Here is a 22,123-nt window from a genome sequence, read left to right as displayed (position 1 = left end):
AAAGTCCAAATCTCTCGAGTCATTCCAGAAAGATGGAAGGAAGAACTAGATACCAGGGCCCTGGGAAGATGGAGAAAATTGGGAAACTAGGCACAAAAGACCCAGTCAGATGGCCCTACACTAATGCAAATCACCGATCAGGCCACAGACATGTTTTAATCGTCAGAAAGTCTACAGCTCCAGGCTCAATTGGCCCTGGAGCTCAGGGCAATCTTATTGAGATAAGTGAGAGACAGAAGACAGAAGACCAGTTCCAGACCATTCTCCTTAAAAAGAAGTGGAGAGGGTTTCCTATGTGCCACAGAGTCAGTGGCTACTGGCCCATGACCTAAGCCAGGAGGGATAGACTTCATCACAGGCAGCCAATATAGGGACAAGCTGACACAGGGATGATAAGTATGTGGGTGGTGACAGGAAAGGAGACACCACCCCAAGGCCCTCCAATCCTGGTTTCATTGCCCAGCACCAAAGAGGTTCTTCGCCCAGCAAGAGTTGGTCAACAATGCCCTCCTCTCTCCTCTGTGAGCTCTCCTTTCTACTTTGTAGCCCTCCCAGCTGCTTTCTACTTCTCACCCCTGGACACTTATCTTGTATCCCATCTTGTGTTCAGCTTATTGTCAAATAATTCCAACTCAGGACATTATAACTCTTTCAGACCAAGTCCCTTGTATATGTATGAGATATTCATATACGTATGTAGGGCGCGGCCGGATAGCCATTACGCATGCACTAAGTATGCCGCTAGGGCGTATGCACCTAATATGCTAATCAGGTTTTGAAGCAGTGGCCTATCCAAAGTCCGGCTTGCGAAATGCGATAACCATACGGACGAATCAGGGACTTACACGAGTCCTTAAGCCCTTATATAAGCAGACAGGCTCGAGCGTACGGGGTCTTCCTTCCATCCGCCCGAAACCAAGCTGTACTCCAATAAAGTGTGATGCGAGAAGAATCTAGCGTGTGGTGATTCGTCATTCTGCTGGTCAGAAGCGGCTCGCCGCATACGTATACATGAATGAAAGGGAAATTCTGAAAGTACATATAACTTTCCTAAATCCACACCCTTAATGGCAAGATTAGTTGTCAAACCCAGGCATCCCAGGTCTCCTGACACATGTCTGGTGGTCTGGCCAGGCTGCCTTCCAGCAGCTGTTCTAAACTTTTCCAAGCATTTTCACAGGTGCTATTCCCCTTCATCCTCACAAGATGGTGAGGCAGTCATCCATCATCATACCAAAGAGAAGAAAATTGAGCTTCGAATAGTAAGTTGCTTGTGCATATTTTGTCTCCATAATTATTAAAAATTAGGAATGGTTGAAATAAACAGTTAACCTCCATGTCACACTTGGGGTTTTCCTTAAAGTGTATTAAATGAAATACATAAATAAATATATCAAACTGTGTTCTGGGGAAAACTCTCATCCTTTGATGTCTCAGTAGATGTTTCATGAAAGAAGTGACGAAAGATCAGTTTGGGGAAATTTGGGTTAAAAAAGCGGGAAATGTTTTTAAAATTCTCAGACACTTTAATCTCTGAGTAAATGAATTTGCAAAAAGTTTGGTTATAAGGTATGTGGAATATTTTTCCAGTGAAACAACTATTACCATCTTGAAGACATTAGTGTTCCACAGAACATAGTTTGGGAAACACTGTCATAAAGTTCAGAAACATCAACATATAATGTATATCTACAATGTATAAGAAAGTGCTCTGTAAATCAGTCTGCAGTTAGGGCCTGCAATATCTTCTCACCCATTTCAGAAATTCCTATCGTTTTTTCACTTAGTTTACTGCCTTTCTGTTCTAAATATTCATTCCTTCCTGTGCTCCATCCCAGTTTCTTCCTAGTAGCAAGTGTTTCTTTATTATTACAACAGTGTGTTCTTCTGCATTTCTGTGGCACACTGCTTTTCCTTTTCTCCTCTGTTAGCTTACTACCTCTTTCCCAAGTTGGCCCTGTTCATCCCCTTTTCTCAAATAACACTAAGTATGCATTAGGTGCTCATGGTTTAACCACTACACGCATAAGACAGGCTTGTATTCTAGTAAATTTTCTCCTATTATTCTCAACTATATCTCTTTTTTAACGTTTAAATATTACCATATCAAGAATAAGGATTAATTTCATAAAGACATTACTCTTGTAAACGTTAATAGTGACAAAACCAAGAGCTTCCACTGTTACTTCCTGCTATCTTGCAATAGAGTATTCTGATTGCTATGTGTATGGACATTGAAAAACTTATACCACCTACCTTGACCACTGCCTTGCCTACCACATCCTTTCCTTCATATACCCACCCATCCATTCTTTATTCTACATACTGATGGAGGGTTTCTATATGCTACTGAGGACCCCTTTCCTCAGGCATTGAAATTACCAGAATAACAAGACATCGTTCATATTCTTGAAGAGCATATAGTCTAGTAATAGGAGACAGGCACATAAACTGATGACTACTCATGTTATCAAGGGTGGTATAAAAAGTATGGAAAGAATCCTGCTGGAGGACCCAAGAACCTTATGAAGGTGAATAATCTTCACAGAAAATGCAACTGAAAGTACAAGAGACACAGATGGTTTTTGAATGTGACAATGTGTTACAGGTTATAGGTCCAGCAAGCAGAGAGCATTATTATAATGAGTACCCCTGACATCTGATGTGGATAGAAAACCTGAGGTTAAAATTTCAGACTCCTAGCTTGAGGAGCCCATACTTAAGCACAGTTTCTTTAATCCTGCAATAGTGACTGACTCACTTTAATCTCAAATAAGATGTGGGACAACATCTTATTTGCTACTATTATGGAGATATTTCATTCTTTTGTCCCTCTTTTTGTCCTAGGTTTTCAAGTGGACTTTTGTGAATTCAGCGAGTCCCCTCAGAAGACATCCTTGAGGTGGCCTTAGTGGAGGGGAACTTTTCTACAGTCTGTAAAAACAGACCACTGCATAGACGTGTACAAAGGAGTACAAAGGAGTTCTCCAAGTGGAGAAAGAGAAGAAGCAGAATTCAAGCAGAGGTACAGCGTGAGCAAAGGCACAGAAGAGTGATGGTTTCAGCATGATTCAGAAAGATTGCATTCACTCAGGAAGCCCCAGTGCTATGGAGGGAGAGGAGGCCAGGTGACGGGTAAGAGCCAGAACATGAAGGAGCTTGTAAACAAGGTCAGAAGTTTACATTTTCCCCTATGGATAATAGGGAAGCCAGAAGAGGATTAAAGCAAGAGGCTCACATGGTCAAATTTGCATTTTTAGAAGTAAATCTGGTGATATTTTAGAAGATAGACTGAGCTCAAAACAGCCAGGTAACTGGAAACACAATGAGGAGCTGTTACAACGGTCTTGGGAGGATGGGATTGAAGAGAGAAGAAAGTCTGAATGAAGGTAATTAGGAATGAAGACAAGAAAAGAGGCCAGTTCGTAGAACTACTGCTGAGGAAGAATTTGTGGCATACTGGAGCCATCTTCTACCAGCTTGCAAGCGTCAATCATTATATATTCAGAAATTTGGTTAGCTGGTTGTTAAACCATTGGTAGCTTGGAATCAGCAATGGAAATCGGCCACAGAAATTAGCAAACACTATAAATCAGGGCGTTTTGTTTTTCAAGAGCCAGTGTACCAGGGTCCTACATGGAATTGACAAGATTCGGTGACCGGATACAAAGAGCAAGCAGGAGATATCAGGTATTGTGGGGACTGAAACTTTTATAACTTAGGGGACCCGCCTTAAGAAAAAGAATATAGATTATGAATTCAAAATTAGGCATACATAATGGAGAGTAGGAGTATTCCTGGAAGCCAGCAATAACTTAAATATACACGGAAGTGACTGCAAAACCGCAAAAAAATATTCCACTAAACCCAAAATAAATGTGTCCCCAACTCAGCTTCCCCCAGCCAGACATTAAAGTGCCCACAACCACACCAGCACCACACCACACGATGGGAAGGATGTCAGAGGAGAAGTCAACGTGGAAAGAAACAGCAGTCCTAACCCACTGCGGTTAAAACGTCTTACTTTTGCATATTTTACAAAAACATACAACCATGTGAACCCCTTGCAAGGGCAGCTCTCAGAACCTGGGGAAGGGCCCGTGCAACTGCAAGAATCTGAAGCCTGAGCTTGGTCAGCTTCACGGTGAATTTGCCCATGAGCGTGAGAGAGGTATCCAGGGCAACACGAAGGTTCAGGAGACCGAACATAGCTCCTATACTCCTGTCTGGTTCCACAACAGACTTAAGATGGCTAGCTGAAGGGTGACACTAGTATTCGAAGAGAGCAGAGCATCCCTATGAGATGTCAGATCTCAGAGCTCTCCCTGATTCGGGGAGGATGCAAGCACTATTCATATATCACTGTTAACTGCTATCAAGAACCAACCTTAACTGATAACGTTGTCAGCCCCGACATCCCAGAGCCCCTTCCAAAAGCACACCGGCTTCTTCCCTCGTGGGCCCTTGTAGAGAGCTGCCTAGTCTTCGGCAGTGATGCTGCTGGAGGATGTCGCAGTGAGAAAAGGTGAAATGTGTCTAGCACAAGCCAGAATAATCCATTCCAGACACATGTGTAATGCCGGGGAAACAGGTGCAAACAATTGAACCAGCTGTCAGCAAGCTACAGGGATAGCTTTTGATATCTTAATCGTGAGCTGATCCGTGAGCCACGCTGGCAGCATCACTGTCATAGCTGACTGCACATCTGTAAACCTTTTTGGGTCTCTTCTGATGTCCGTGTGAGTCTGTGAAAAGCCTGACATCACGAGAGACTTAAATTGAGCATGATTGCTGCTGTTTCCGTTTTCCTGCCGCGGAACCAGAGAGTTGACAAATGCCAATAATTGCTAATTTTCACTACTGTTTGTCATGTGCCACAGAAGGCAAGGGCAGAGAGAGATCCCGCTGTCCCGTAGAGCATCCTGCCATTGTTGGTTTGAGGAACTGCTTATCCTCTCTCTGTTGGAGAAGCTATTTTCCCAGTAGCCAATTTAGGGAGTTTTTTAACGTATTTATCTCAGCCTCTTCTTATTATTAACAATGATTAATAGCCCGTAATCAGTTGGGAAAAGATTTTGAACAGATGAATGTTTACACGGATAAAAATGTATTCATTCTCCTTTCTATGTAAGAAAAATGTCACCACTATAATTAGCTCAATAGGTAATTATTCCCAATAAGGGCACTGGAAATCAGTGACATTATCTGTAGAGACCCATTACCTAAGAGATTAGTCAAAAGATTTATATAAAAATCTTTTCATATATGCTATCATTAACTGAACACTTTGGAAAAGAAGCTACGTTGTTTTATTGGATTCTTTGAATTCTGTTTAGTATTTGAAATCATATTTATCATGTTCATATTTTTAGGATTTCAATTTGGAGACTGCAACATATTTTAATGGAAACTCAGACAGATTGGAGTGAAAATTCAGGCTGTTCCTACTCAATTTGTGACCTTGGGCAAGCAGCAGTTTCTGCATCTATAAAACTGTTGTGAAGACAATGAGAACATATTTAAAGGCCTTGGCCAGTGCCTCATGTACAGTAGAGTGTCAATAAATGGAAAAGAATGTAGAAAGGAAGGAAAGAATGTAGAAAGTGCTGATTTCACTTACTCTAGTGAGTTCAAATATTTTTTTTTTTTTGCTTCCTTCATTTCAAAATAATGGAAATAATTAGTCAAAAATGTAGACAGTTTCCTAGAGAAACATCACAATCACGTCCTAACAATCTGAGATAGGTAAATACAAATGTTTCTCTTTAGTGTCCACCTTTTATGCATTCTTTTTCCTGAACTGTTTTCACTTGAAAACTGGTTAACTCACTTAATTCTACATCATTATTTTTGCTGTTTTATCAAAAAAGAAGATGTCATATTTCATATCCACTCTTCAAGAAAAATCTCTAGCTCAAGTTTAACAATCTTCATTTTTGTGCCAATGCCCCCAAAAAAGTTCTAATAAGTAAAGTGTTGTTTAATTTTCAGATTATTTTCCATGATTGAACAAAAAATCTTAATAAAAGCTAATAGAGGAACTTAATTTATGGTAAGTATACTTTTAAGATGAAATTTATCTTTTCACTCTTCAGTAAGTCTCATACTTCACACAATACTTTCAGACAAAAATTTTGTTTATTACTAATGTAATATGTATTCAACTTTCACAATAAGATTCCACTCTTAGGTACTCTGATGAATATAATTTTATTTGTAAAAAAGAAAAACCCACGTATTCCTAAAAATAGGTGGAATGGAATAATATTAAGATATCGTATTTTTCTGAAATTTACCAAGGTATAGAAAATCTTTATATTCATTTTCTTTAAAACTCCTACAGCGGGCTTCCCTGGTGGCACAGTGGTTAAGAATCCTCCTGCCAACACAGGGGACACAGGTTCTGAGCCCTGGTCCGAGAAGATCCCTCATGCCGCAGAGCAGCTAAGCCCATGCACCACAACTACTGAGCCTGTGCTGTAGAGTCCGCGTGCCACAACCGCTGAAGCCTGTGTGCCTAGAGCCTGTGCTCTGCAACAAGAGAAGCCACCACAACAAAGAGTAGCCCCTGCTCGCTGCAACTAGAGAAAACCAGTGCGCAGCAACGAAGGCCCAACGCAGCCATAAATAAATAAATAAACTTATTAAAACACACACACACACACACACACACACACACACACACCTACAGCAGCCATAAAGTACAGTTGTTGCTTCATAGGTCTTACATGCACTGCTGCTGATACCAGCAGATTTTATAAGTAACTATATCAAGACCTTCCAGAAAGAAAATTTTGCCCATGTTGTAGATAATAAGAGTTTATAAATCTCCAAGATCTCTCAAATGAATCTTAATATCTGTGCAGCAATTAACAATTCTGAAGGCCCTAGGCAAAACTATAAAGGAAGAAAAGTTTGTTTTAAATGATCTCAATACTTCAGTTTTTTTAGTGCTCCCCTTCCCGATCCTGGTGCCCTCTTACTATGTGCGAGGTGCTGTTGTGGTTACTTTGCATACTGTGAACACAATGCGTACAGATATGTCCCCTACCCTCACAGAGCTGGCAGCCCATGAAGAGGACAGCTAGTGATCAAATAATCACAAGAATAAAGGCACACTCCGTAGTCACTGTGATATGGCAGGGAAATAAGGAAAGAAATTACTTCCCTGAGTAAGCGAAAGGAAAGACGAGGAGCAGTTAACTGGGCATGTGCAAGCCCTCTTCCCAGTTGCCAGAGGACTACCCTGGAATACTCTAGAGCAGCGGCCCCCAATGTTTCCGGCACCAGGGAGTTCCGTGGAAGACGATTTTTCCACAGACCAGGGGGAGGGGAGAGGGAGATGGTTTGGGGATGACTCAAGCACATTTATCGTGCACTTTATTTCTATTATTATTTCATTGTAATATATAATGAAATAATTATGCAACTCACCATAATGCAGAATCAGCGGGAGCCCTGAGCTTGTTTTCACTTACCACTCACTGACAGGGTTTTGATATGAGTCTGCAAGCAGTTGATTTATTTTGGTCTCTGTGCAGTCAAACCTCTCTGCTAATGATAATCTGTATTTGCAGCCACTCCCCAGCGTTAGCATCACCACCTCAGCTCCACCTCAGATCACCAGGCATTCGATTCCCATAAGGAGCTTGCAAGCAAGATCCCTCACACGTGCAGTTCACAGTAGGGTTCGCACTCCTATGAGAATCTAATGGCACCACTGATCTGACAGGAGGTGGAGCTCAGGTGGTAATGCAAGCGATGGGGAGCAGCTGTAAATACAGATGAAGCTTCACTCGCTCACCGCCACTCACCTCCTGCTGTGCAGTCCAGTTCCTAGCAGGCCATGGACTGGTACTGGTCCATGGCCCAGGGGTTGGGGACCCCTGCCCTAGAGCATATCAGTGATACCCCACTGGATACTTCACCCAAGCCTGACACTCACTATTATTTCTTCTTCCTTTTCTTTCCCACCTTCCCTTAATCAAACTGTTCACTGCTACAATGTTTTGCCCTTGGCAGGCAAAAAGAACTATTATTAATAGAGCAAATGCAAAAACACTCACGCAAACATATGAAAGACCAATAGCAGGGAAAGAAACTATCATTGATTGAGCTTCTATGCCATGCCTGGAACTCAGTGGAATGCTTCCACGAGCTAGCTCACTTAATCTTCCCCGAAAAACTACCATATATATACATACAATTTTCATTTTCATCAGATAGAGAAAATGAAATTCAGAGGAGTTAAGTAACCTACCCAAAGTAAGATAGATTGCAACAGCAGAGCTGAAACCTAAGTGTCTGACTCTAGCCCAAGTCCTTGTTACTGTACCAACCATGCCTCCACTGTAAAGATCTCAAGAACTCTTTGGATTCCAGCTCTTAAATACCTCTAGTTATATTATAACCAAATGACCAAATCTGAGACCAATATTGTTCCCTTTACAGGAGCTCTGTTCCCCAGCTGCATTAACTATCTTATATTCCAGTCTGGGAACTAGATGTTATCTATTCCTTAATCTCTGGCTTGGTTCCCAGATCCAGTTCCTTTGTATCCGAGGGCTTTATTTCCTCCAATCCTTCCAAGGTTAGGAGCCCTCATTATGTCCAGCCTAACTTATGTTCTCACCCTCTCTGGATCTCCCTGACACAGTCTATCTGCTACCTGCACCCATCTTTGCTGGTTTCCTTCTACATCGGTATTCCCCAGTCTTTGGGTACTCTCTCTTCTGTCCTTCTACTCTGATCATTCCTTATCCAACCTGCATCACTGCTTGGTGAGGATAAACCATGACTAAATCGAAAGAAAAAAAATACCTAAAGAACCTACCTAAGGAGTCAAGATCTGTATGCAGAAAACTATAAGACACTGATGAAAGAAATTAAAGGTGAAACAAACAGATGGAGAGATATACCATGTTCTTGGATTAGAAGAATCAACATTGTGAAAATGACTATACTATCCAAAGCAATCTACAGATTCAATGCAATCCCTATCAAACTACCAATGGCATTTTTCACAGAACTAAAAAAAAAAACTTCACAAGTTATATGGAAACACAAAAGACCCCAAATAGCCAAAGCAATCTTGAGAAAGAAAAACGGAGCTGGAGGAATCAGGCTCCCTGACTTCAGACTATACTACAAAGCTACAGTAATCAAGACAGTATGGTATTGGCAGAAATACAGATCAATGGAACAGAATAGAAAGCTCAGAGATAAACCCACGCACATATGGTCACCTTATTTTTGATAAAGGAGACAAGAATATACACTGGAGAAAAGACAGCCTCTTCAATAAGTGGTGCTGGGAAAACTGGACAGCTACATGTAAAAGAATGAAATTAGAACACTCCCTAACACCATACACAAAAATAAACTCAAAATAGATTAAAGACCTAAATGTAAGCCCAGACACTGTAAAACTCTTAGAGGAAAACATAGGCAGAACACTCCATGACATAAATCACAGCAAGATCCTTTTTGACCCACTTCCTAGAGAAATGGAAATAAAAACAAAAATAAACAAATGGGACCTAATGAAACTTAAAAGCTTTTGCACAGCAAAGGAAACCATAAACAAGACAAAGAACAACCCTCAGAATGGGAGAAAATATTTGCAAATGAAGCAACTGACAAAGTATTAATCTCCAAAATTTACAAGCAGCTCATGCAGCTCTATATCAAAAAAACCCCAAACAATCCAATCCAAAAATGGGCAGAAGACTTAAACAGACATTTCTCCAAAGAAGATATACAGATTGCCAACAAACACATAAAAGAATGCTGAACATCATTAATCATTAGAGAAATGCAAGTCAAAACTACCATGAGGTATCACCTCACACTGATCAGAATGGTCATAATCAAAAAATCTACAAACAATAAATGCTAGAGAGGGTGTGGAGAATAGGGAACCCTCTTGCACTGTTGGTGGGAATGTAAATTGATACAGCCACTATGGAGAACTGTTTGGAGGTTCCTTAAAAAACTAAAAATAGAACTACCATATGACCCAGCAATCCCACTACTGGGCATATACCCTGAGAAAACCATAATTCAGAAAGAGTCATGTACCACAATGTTCATTGCAGCTCTATTTACAATAGCCAGGACATGGAAGCAACCTAAGTGTCCATTGACAGATGAATGGATAAAGAAGATGTGGCACATATATACAATGGAATATTACTCAGCCATAAAAGGAAAGAAAATTGAGTTATTTGTAGTGAGGTGGATGGACCTAGAGTCTGTCATACAGAGTGAAGTAAGTCAGAAAGAGTAAAACAAATACTGTATGCTAACACATATATATGGAATCTTAAAAAAAAAAATGGTTCTGATAAACCTAGGGGCAAGACAGGAATAAAGATGCAGACATAGAGAATGGACTTGAGGACATGGGGAGGAGGAAGGGTACGCTGGGACGAAGTGAAAGAGTGGCATAGACATATATACACTACCAAATGTAAAATAGATAGCTAGTGGGAAGCAGCCGCATAGCACAGGGAGATCAGCTCAGTGCTTTGTGACCACCTAGAGGGGTTGGATAGGGAGGGTGGGAGGGAGGGAGACACAAGAGGGAGGAGATTTGGGGAGATATGTATACATATAGCTGACTCACTTTGTTATAAAGCAGAAACTAACACACCACTGTAAAGCAATAATACTCCAATAAAGATGTTAAAAAAAAAAAAAAACTAAAGGTAAAATGTCAAGTGGTTTAGCAGATGTATAGAAGATTTTGAAGCAGGAGAACTTTCCCACTGTCTCTGAAAGCTTAGCACTCAGATGACTGTGGATTCTACCCACATTTATGGCAATATCTCCATATAACACCGTGTACTACAATTAATAACTAATATTTATGGAGTACTATGTACCTGTTCTAAGTATACTTTGTTCTAATTGTGTTGCATGGATTATCTCATATATTCCTCATCATAACTCTTGTGGTAGATACTAATTAGTATTAACCCCATGGGGGCAGGAAGGGGAGGAAAGACGCTTGCAGAGATGTGTAACTTGCTCAGTGTCACACCATTTAGCAATCTGTAAAACTGGTATTTGAACCCAAGCAATCTAGTTTAAAACAAACAAACAAACAAACAAACAAACAAAAACATATGCTTAACTGCTATAGTTCTAAAGATTATGAGAATCTGCATTTACAAGGTGCCAAAATTTGAAGGAAGTTGAGTAAATTCAACCATGGCATTTATTCATTCCTTGAAAAAGTATTTATAAATTCAGGAACTATATTATTATAGGAACTGAACACAAAAGTAAACAAGATAGATAAGGGATCTGACCTCCTACAGCTTATATTCTACCAGAGTGAGACAGAGCATAAGTAAATAACAAATAAGGTAATTTCAAATAGTAAAAAGTGATGTAAAAACAGAAACTGACTTACAGACATCAAAAACAAACATGGTTCTCAAAGGGGAAATGTGGGGGGAAGGGATAAATCAGAAGCTTGGGATCAACACACTACTATATATAAGATAGATAACCAACAGGGACCTACTGTATAGCATAGGGAACTCTACTAAACATTCTGTGATAACCTATATGAGAAAAGTATCTGAAAAAGAATGAATATATGTATATGTATAACTAAATCGCTTTGCTGTACACCTGAAACTAACACAACATTGTAAATCAACTATACTCCAATACAATGTTTTAAAAAGTGATGTAGGAAAAATGTGAAGAAAAGAGGAAAGCTATTTTTGGTAGTATGATCAGGAAAGGTCTTTCAGAAAAGGTGTTTTTCAACTGAAAGGTGAGACTGCCCCAGCTAACGATCTGGCAAGGCATTCTAGTTAAACTGTGAGGAAAATAAGTTCATTGCTGTACACCTGAAACTAACACAACATTGTTAATCAACTATACTCCAATATAAAATTAAAAGTTTAAAAAAAAACTGTGAGGAAAAGGCCCTGTGAGGTATGAACAGGTGAGGTCAAAGCACAGGCAGACATGGAGCAAAGGGGAAAGTAATAGAAGGTGAAACCAGAGAAGCGAGCCCCAGCCAGTTCATGCAAAGCCTTACTGGCCACATTGAGAAATTTGGACTTTATCCTAAGTGCAGTGGGAAGCCATCAAAGGATTTTTTGTAAGGGATATGATCTGACTTATATTTTTTAAAAGGTCACTCTGGTTTCTTTGTGAAAAATGGATTGGCTGAGGGTGGGAAAGAATGGAAGTATTTGACTGTAGGACTTCAATTACATTTGGAGGCTTGGATGTGAGGAATGAGAGAAAGAGAGTAATCCAGAATGAAGTCAAGGCTGAAAAAATGTAAGGCAGTGCATCCCACAGTAAACTAAGATTGTGGTATCCACCCCATTTCTCATTGATTCTAATCAACCAAATCAGTCAACAATCAATCAACACATTTTTTTGGCACTTAAAACGTGATGGCTACTATGAACAATATGAGGATAAAAACTACAGAAGAAAAAATTAAAGTGCAGTGCTTGTTTCAGGTTGGGTTCTCTGGACGCCAATATTGATAGATTAGAGTGCTGGTTACTTATTAGGGATCCACACCATGAAAGGAAAGAGGGGGAAGCAGGACTGGGCAAACGAAGAAGTTGAACTGCAATTCAAGGATGACAAATTCTTGATGAACCTGGTGGGGAGCCCTGGGGTGAGCATTGCCCGTCAGAATAACCCGTATCTCTCAGTCACAGGATGTGAGCTGCCTGGGAAGGCTGTGACCTCAAGCCAGGCAGCCCTCAGAAGCTGAGGCAGACCCTTTGGAAACTGATGACTAGATGCTACCTACTGATGGCATTCTCCACAGCTGGGCAACAAGTGCTTCCTTAAAAGGGAATCTAAGTGGTATATCCACCACAAGGCTACTTTATGTCTTGTGTACTTACAGATTTTCCAAGACAGCCCCATTTATGAGCATTTGGTAACATTCCAGACCATGTTTCAGACAATATGTCCCCATTATTAATTCAGAAAATATGTTTGTGGTACATATACTTGAAGAGGAGAGAGAAAGCCAGTTGAGTCCCTATTTATCTCTCTGTTAAGGGTTGCCCCATAGCAGATCTACTGTACATAACATTACTATTCTGAATGCTGAATCTGAAGTAAATTTCTATTGCAGCCTGTCACTGAAGTGGGTCAGGGCAACGTGGCCAAGAGGTCACTAATGAACCTTCATAGTTCAGCTCAGAGAATAAAGAGATGGAAAGAGCATCACTCCCACCTTCAGAATAAGAAAAAGCTGAACAAATTGAAAATAATTCTTTATCTTGAATCTGCCAGAGAACTGAGGTCACAAAACTACTAATCCCAAACTGAGAGAGAGATTGGCACCTGTAGGGAGAAACAGGACCTTAGCATTTGCTTAGCTGGAGTAGATACAGGCAAACAGCATATGAGCCAGAGTATTAGTCAGCTTGGGCTTCCATAACAAAATACCATAGACTGAGTAGCTTAAACAGCAGAAAGTTATTTTCTTACTGTTCTGGAGACTGGAAGTCAGAGATCAGGGTGCCAGTATGGTTGGATTCCAGTGAGAGCACTCTTCCTGGCATGCAGATGACTGCCTTCTTACTGTGTTATCACATGGCAGAGAGAAACAGAGAGAGAGATAAAGCTCTCTGGTCTCTTATAAGGGCACTAATCCTAAATGAGGACCCCACCCTCATGACCTCATCTAAACCTAATTACCTTCCAAATACTATTACATTGGAGGATAGGGTTGCAATGTATAAATTTTCCAGGGACACAATTCAGTCCATAGCAGCCAGTAAGAAGATTAAGCTAGAAATTTTTAACAAATTGCTAAAGGCTGAGTGTGGGCTGGTGCAAGAGTACAAAGCCCCTGGGGGGGGTCACAGACATAAGAAGGGTTTGCACCTTCTGCACCTTTCTGCAGATCCTCCAGAAATGCTTCCAGGGACTTACAGAGAAGATGAGAGAGAATCCTGAGAAATCTTCCTCCACGGTGATCTCTGAAGGAGAAAAACGGCAGCCACTGCCAAAACTCCATCCAGGCCTATCGCCCTGATCTCTCCTATGGAAGAAAAGCTTTAAACTTCAGGGAAAAGAACATCAAAACTGTAGCCTGAGAGCATTGGTAGAAGCCCACTGCATCTGAGGATAGGAAGTGGGGAGGGGGGTGAGGCAGAAGCTCTACCCTTAGGGGAGGGGAAAGAATTAGGTCCAGTATCACACCTACAGAACAGGCAAGAACACTTGTGAAGGCCATACCCATGACCCCAGGTTCACAGAGCCTGCCTAAGACTAAGGCTTAATCAGGACATCAGCGAATGCCCCACTATCTCTCTAACCATGCATCTGAGTGAAAGTAACAATGGAATATAGTAACCCATGGTATTAGAAGTCAAGGCAATTACCTTTGGGGAGGAGAGAGGCTAATGACTAGAGAGGGACCTGGGTAGGACTTTTGAGGGACTGGTAATATTCTCTTTCTTGATCTGGGCCATAGTGACACAGGTATGCTCACTTTGTAGCAATTCATCAAGCTGTGTGTTTATGATTAACGTACTTTTACGTACAATAAAAGTGAACCCAATAAAAATGCATTAAAAAATAATGACTAAGACTCTATGACCCCTTTCTATTTCTAGTTAATAATTTTTTAATTACTGGAAATTTTCTTCTATTACATTTTACTTTGTCATAAATTCCATGCCATTTTTCTTCTTCTAGAAAATGTTATTATGTATTATTATATAAACCTGATGGGTATATTATTATATCGATCTATAATCTACTTTACTGATCTTCTTCAGCATTTCCAATAATTATCAATGGCAGTTTTCACTATTTAGTAATATTTTTTATTTTATTCAAGCTGACATAAATATATATTTTGTTTGTCTATCAGAGAATAGATTTTCAACACTTAAAAAATTGTGGTGTTTCTTGAACCTGAGTAGTTCTCAGTTGATAATGTACATAAAAATCACCTGGGGAACTTGTTTAAAATGCATGTTTCTTGTTCTCTGCAGAAATTCTAACTCAGTAGTATTTGGGATGGAGACTAGGAATTTTCATTTTTCACACATACCTCAACTGGTTGTGATGCAAAGTGTCCTCCATGACTGTTTGGAAAACACTTTTACAGACCATTCATTTTGGTGATTTTAAATTTTCCATGGTTTCTTACTTTTTTTTCTTGAGCGACAAAACTTTCCACTGGTCTATATTACTTAGGGGAACTGAAATGAGGCGTCAGGGCAAGGTTGGTGTTCCTTGTTACTGGAATTTAACTGTTTTATCTTTGTTGTTTAATTATTTTGTCATTTCAAAAGATGTAGTGATTTTTTCAGATACTAAAGAGAAAGAATTCTTGAAACTCTCTTGGCTTCTGTGACATTACACACCTGAAGCCAATTCTTCTTAGTTTCCTTTGCAGGCTCTTTTCCCCACTCTTTTAAGTCCACTTTCTCTTTCCATCTTATTCATTTTCCCTGTGTGGTCTCCTTCATTTCTGTGGTTACGACTACCATCAATATGGTCTTTAATTTCTCCAGTCTGAGCTCCAAACAAGAATTTTAAATTGCCTGTTGAAAATGCCCATTTAACTATCCCTTGGGAACCCAGATTCAACACATCAAAAACTGAACACCTCAACTTGTACCTCAAATCTATTCCTCCTCCAGTATTTCCTATCTCCATGAATTTGCCATACCCAGTCAACTATGGCAGACACTTGATTCTGTCCCTCTCACCATCCACATCCAGAAGACTTTCACCTATATTATCTCTAGATTCTGCCCCTTCCTTTTGTCCTCACCAGAGCCACCTTGGTCTACTTTTCATGTAGTATGGCTATAGCTCTTCTCTCTTCCTCTATTCATGCCCTTTTCATATTCATATTTCACACTACTTCTAGTGATGTTATAAAACTATAAATCTGATCATGTCATATTTGGGCTCAAAATGCTTCCACGTAGTCTTCTATATAAAACTTCTAAACATAGTAAACAACAGCCTCTAATATTTAACCCAGCCTTCACCACTAGCCATATCTCCCATTATTTCTCCCCTCACCAAACTCAAAGCACAGCCAATCTGAACCACATGCAATTTTCTTTCTGCCTCTCATAACATGCATGTTTTCCCATGTGCTGCTCACTCTGCCTTCAACAACCCTCTCCAACTGACTATTTTATTCATACCTATCTTTCAAGTGTTGACTTAGGTATCAACTCCTTCAGGCTTCCCTGGCCTCTGATTTGGATGCTAGTCCTCTGTATGCTCTTATCCTCTCATATGCATGTTCACTTCTCTCATAGCATTTACTTCACTGTAATCACTGTTGGCCTATTTTTCTGTCTTCCCAACTAGAGTTTTCAAACTTTGCTCAAGTCTCTACCTAAAAGAAGCCTTCCCTGACTATCCAACCTGAAACAACACCCAACAATGCCCCCACTTCCCCACTTCCCCACCTTATTACTCTCTAGCCCCTTATCCTGCTTTCCTCTTCCTCATGGCACTAATAAACCACCCAACAATGTAATATCTATTCATTTGTTCATCTGTTTATTCTTTTCTAATTTATTTATTTATTTTTGGCTGCATTGGATCTTCGCTGCTATGCGTGGGCTTTCTCTAGTTGCAGAACGAGCGGGAGCTACTCTTTGTTGCGGTGCGCGGGCTTTTCATTGCAGTGGCTTCTCTTGTTGCGGACATGGGTTCTAAGCGCACGGGCTTCAGTAGTTGTGGCGCATGGGCTCAGTAGTTGTGGCACATGGGCTTAGTTGCTCCGCGGCATGCGGGATCTTCCCAGAACAGGGCTCGAACCCATGTCTCCTGCATTGGCAGGTGGATTCTTAACCACTGCGCCACCAGGGAAGTCCCTGTTCATCTGTTTAGTTTCAGACTTCTCACTTAGGATATACACTGCATGAGAGCAATATCTTATTTCACCACTGTATTCCCAGAACCTAGAAGGGTCCTTGACACATAAGTTCTAGATAGATAAGTGATGAACAAATAAAAGAATGTGTTCTTTGTATGTAGTTTCCAACTTTTACACCATTGTATCCTCAGCACTTAAAACTAGTGTTACTGACACAAAGTATATATTTAATAAATAATTGATGAATTAACAGATAGATGGCTCTAATAATTGCTCTACCAAAAATTATATTAAATTTGTGTTATGTCACATATGAGGTGTGTTAGTGGGGGTGGGAGGGTATGTCTGTAACTAGATTACATGAATAAAGGAGGTGCTAAAAATTACGAAGTACCAAGAAAAACAAACTTGTATTAGGAAATACGTAATGAGGGCCAGCAACTTTTCTTAAAAATCAGGTAGTTTGGGCTTTGTGTTAGGCATAATTCTAAGGATGTTCCCCAAGATTCCCATCCCCTGGCTATTCAATCAAACACTAATCTAGGTAGTACTATTAAAAGACACTGCAATTGTAATTAAGGTTACTGATCACCTGACCTTAATAGAGGGAAACTATCATGGATTACCCAGGCAGGCACAATATAATCACATGAGCCCTTAAAAGCAAAAGAAGAAAGCAGAGAGTCAGAAGAGAAGCAATGGGAGGAAGGTCAGTGAGTATACCCCAGTTACTGGTTATGAAGATGAAGAAAGAAAGCCACAAGCCAAAGAATATGAGCAGCCTCTAGAAGCTGAAAACAGCCTCCAGCTAGTAGCCAGCAAGAAAACGGGAACATCAGTCCTACAACCACAGGGAACTGGATTCTGCCAACAATCTGTATGAGCCTGAAGGCCGATTCTTTCCTAGAGCTTCCAGATAAGAGCCCAGGCCAGCTGACAGTTTTATTCAGCTTTGTGAGAGACTAAACAGAGAAGCCAGCTGAGCCACCCAGACTTCTGACCTCCAGAACTGTGAGATAATAAACTTGTGTTGTTTTAAGCTACTAAATTTGTGGCAACCTATTATGGCAGCAGTAGAAAAGTAACAGAGGCTTGTTTCCTATTCTACCACCAGTTTGTAGGGAGGCTCTGAACAAATTATTTCACATTTCTGTGTTTTAGTTTGGTATCAGGTTCTACTAATAAATGGAATTGAAAATAAACAAATTAAGTAAAAATAACTACTTGACAGAACTTTTTCTTTGAGAATTAAGAAAAATCCTAAGAATCCAATTGAATCTCCTCATTTGCAGACTAGAAAGCTGGGGTCCATATCCCCAATTACTAGAAAAGCTGAGAGTCGGGGTCAGATTTCATAACTCCCAGTTTAGTGTACCTTCCACAACAACATGTAACAACATGTAGCTAGAGCGCTCACAGATGGCTTGCAGCTGTGCTTCAGAAGAATCTGGGGTGTGAGGGAGAAAGCTTGAAGCTGCCAATAAGAAACTAGAAATTTGTTTTGGCTCCCCGACTTAGTAGCTGGGCAAACCCTGAGGAAGTCATCATTGCCTCAGAGCCTCAGTTCTCTTGTTTGTACAATGGGAAAAATACTTCCTGCCCTGCTTTCTTTACAGGGTTCCAGTCAATAAGCATTTATTGAGCACCTACTATGTATCAAGTATTGCACTAAGTGCTATGTTATAAAGATAAACCTGGGTTCCTGATTTCAAGTAATTCACTTATAAACAGATGATTTCAATGTCATATGATACATGTTATGCAAAAGTTAAGCTGATGGGCTATGGGAATTCATCAGAGGGTCATCTAATCCAGATAGCTAACCCAGCTGTGAAAAGAGAGGAGGGAAAGAATGCTCCTGTATCTTGAAGGACAAGTGGACATTTGCCAGCAGAAAAGGGCTTTCCAGAGGGGGAGACCAACATGAGCCCAAGTATGCAAACAAGAGAGAGCGTAGTGTGGACTGCAAGTAGCCTGTTTTGCCATGAACCAAGAGTGTGAGGAGACTAGTTCACAGGCAAAAGCCAGATAATAAAAACCATTGTCTGACTTGCTAGAGGATATGAACTTTGTCCTGTAGGCAATGGAAGCCATTGGAAGGTTTGAAGCAAGGTAAGAAATGTGGAAGTGTAGAAGATTGGTTAGTGAGTCTAGACTAGAAACATAGGTAGAGGTGATCACCAAGGTGCAGGTGCAAGATAATGAAGGCCTGAAAGGGGGAAATGGGGGTTAGGATTTGGAAGAGAAGAAAGATTCAATAAATTCAGAACAGGGATTCTTAAACCCTCCTTGCACAATAGATTCCCCTGCTGCCACACAGACCTCCTAAATCAGAATCTCCAGGGGCAAGACCAGACCCTTTTCTAGAAGTCACAGATGATTCTGATGAGCACCTAGGTTTCTGAGCTGTTCTAGAGCAGAGGTTAGCAAACTATAGCCATGGACCAAATCTGACCCACTGCCTCTTTTTATACAGCCCATAAGCTAAGAATGGTTTTTACATTTTTAAATGGTTGAAAAAATCAAGAAGAATATTTCATGACACAGAAAATTATATTTTCTCTCACTACTTCTGTGCTACAATAGCAGAGTAGCAAAATGGACAACATGATCCCAAAGCTTAAAATACTTACTATCTAGTCCCTTACAGGAAAAGTTACCAACTCCTGATCTAGAGCAGCGGTTCTCATTCTAGGATGCACGTTGGAATCATCTGCATTTTCCAAGTCAGATCTCTGGGGGTGGAACCCAGGCAATGGTATTTTTTTTAAAGCTCCCTGGTGAGATTTAACCTGTGCAGCCGATGTTAAGAACCACCGATAGAGAGTTATATTGACAGAACTTAGTGATTGATTAGATGTGATGGGGAAAAGAAAGATTATAGGGATCTAAAAGACATTTTTACCCAATCAAAAAATGGGCAGAAGACCTCAATAGATATTTCTCCAAAGAACACATACGGATGGCCAAAGGGCACATGAAAAGATGCTCAACATCTCTAATTATTAGAGAAATGCAAATCAAAGTACAATGAAGTGCCACCTCACACTGTCTACAAATAATAAATGCTGGAGAGGGTGTGGAGAAAAGGGACCCTCTTACACTGTTGGTGGGAATGTAAATTGGTGTAGTCAGTATGGAAAACAGTACAGAGGTTCCTCAAAAAACTAAAGTTGCTATATGATTCAGCAATCCCACTTCTGGGCATATATCCAGACAAAACTATAATTCAAAAAGATACATGCATTCCAATATTCATTGCAGCACTATTCACAATACCCAAGACATAGAAACAAACTAAGCATCCATCGGCAGAGGAATGGATAAAGAAGATGTGGTACATATATACAATGGAATATTACTCAGCCATAAAAAAGAATGAAACAATGCCATTTGCAGCAACATGGGTGGCCCTGGAGGTTACCATACTAAGTGAAGTGAGTCAGACAGAGAAAGACAAATATCATATGATATTGCTTATATGTGGAATCTAAAAAAAAAAAAAAGATACAAATGAGCTTATATACAAAACAGAAATAGACTTACAGACATAGAAAAAAAAAAAACTTAGATTACCAAAGGGGAAAGGGGAGGAAGAAATAAATTAGGAATTTGGGATTAACATACACACAGTACTATATATAAAATAGATAACCAAGAAGGATCTAATGTATAGCACAGGGAACTATACTCAATATTTTATAATAACATATAAGGGGAAAGAAGCTGGAAAAAATAGATATATATGTACGTATAACTGAATCGCTTTGCTGTACACCTGAAAGCAACAAAACATTGTAAATCAACTATACTTCAATAAAAAATAAAGTAAAACTAAAACTGTTCACCACGGGAAAAAAGATATTTTTGAGGATTGTCATTGTTATTATGAGCTCCCTGAAGGCAAAGAATGAAATCTTTCTATATCCCCAGTACCTAACATTGAATCTGATGTAGTGAAGGTAATATTTGTACCTTTTAGTACATACAAGTTTACTGTAGGGATGCAGGAGTTAATTACTTGTCATTGAAGCAGTCTCCATCCAAGGCACTAGGGACATAGCTTATGTTTACTTCAATGCCACAGAAAATTTTTGAAAAATGGACCTTGTCCATTTACACAAAAAAATAGGATGAACTTGAACAAGACCTCCAGAGACTAATTTAGTAGTGTTCCAGAGAATTAAGAGAAAATTATGCATAAAATTACAAGACAGTCATCATAAAAAGTTAATTTGAAGTTACTCAATTTTCTGAAACAATTTCCTTTTAACTGGCACAAATTATTTCTATTATTTTCTAGTTTTAGTATTTAATTCAAATAGGCAAATCAGATCAGGTTTTATCAGAATATTACTGTTTTGGGCCAAGGGCCTTTGCAAAACTTACAAAGCAAAGAATAAATGTGATGTGATATTGTAAATAAATAAAGATCAAAACAGAATTAAAAGTCATGTTTGAGTATAATAAAAAGTAACAACCTTTCAGAAATTATTACTGTGGTGTCCATAGTAAGTCTAGATAATCACAGACAATTAACCATTTCTATACTGTGCAAGAATTGATACTAGTTAAATTATGTCTCCCTCCCTGCTATGTTCATATATTTTTTACCTTTCATCAGTGTACATGTGCTGTTTGGAGACAGGAAGAGAAAGAGAAGGTGAGAGGGAGGGAGGGATTCTAAATACACAGGTACGTCAATCTATAGAAAGTCCTTAGTCATGACAACAGCTATGGTTTCAATCCAGACTGTCATTAAAGGCATGTCTACTTTTTGAAAAGGCAAAAATTGGAAGTATCATCTATTCTATCACTATTAACTGTTTTTAACTGAACAAACTTTTATACAAAACAACATAACAATGTTTTGACCAAAGATCTAACATTACTAACTCTGTGAGAAAAGATTTATGAGTGAGTCCACAGAGATTGGGCAGAGATGAAACGGTCCATGGAATTTCAAATAGAATCCTCCTAGGTCTCTAGCAGGCAGAGCATAGTGACTGTCGTGGGAAATGGTGACTGAAATGTGTTAGCACGTTTCCCATTTCCGTTTTTAAATGTTGTATAAGATTCCGGAAAAGGCAAAGCTATAAGACGGCTAACAGATCATTGGTTGCTAAGATTGAAAATGGGGAAAGGGGGCTTCCCTGGTGGCGCAGTGGTTGAGAGTCCACCTGCCGATGCAGGGGACGCGGGTTCGTGCCGTGGTCTGGGAGGATCCCGCGTGCCGCGGAGCGGCTGGGCCGGTGGGCC

Source organism: Phocoena sinus, chromosome 17 (genome assembly GCF_008692025.1).
Source record: "Phocoena sinus isolate mPhoSin1 chromosome 17, mPhoSin1.pri, whole genome shotgun sequence".
Classification (NCBI taxonomy): Eukaryota; Metazoa; Chordata; class Mammalia; order Artiodactyla; family Phocoenidae; genus Phocoena; species Phocoena sinus.
The sequence above is the reverse complement of the archived record's forward strand: the minus strand, read 5'-3'. Positions refer to the sequence as shown.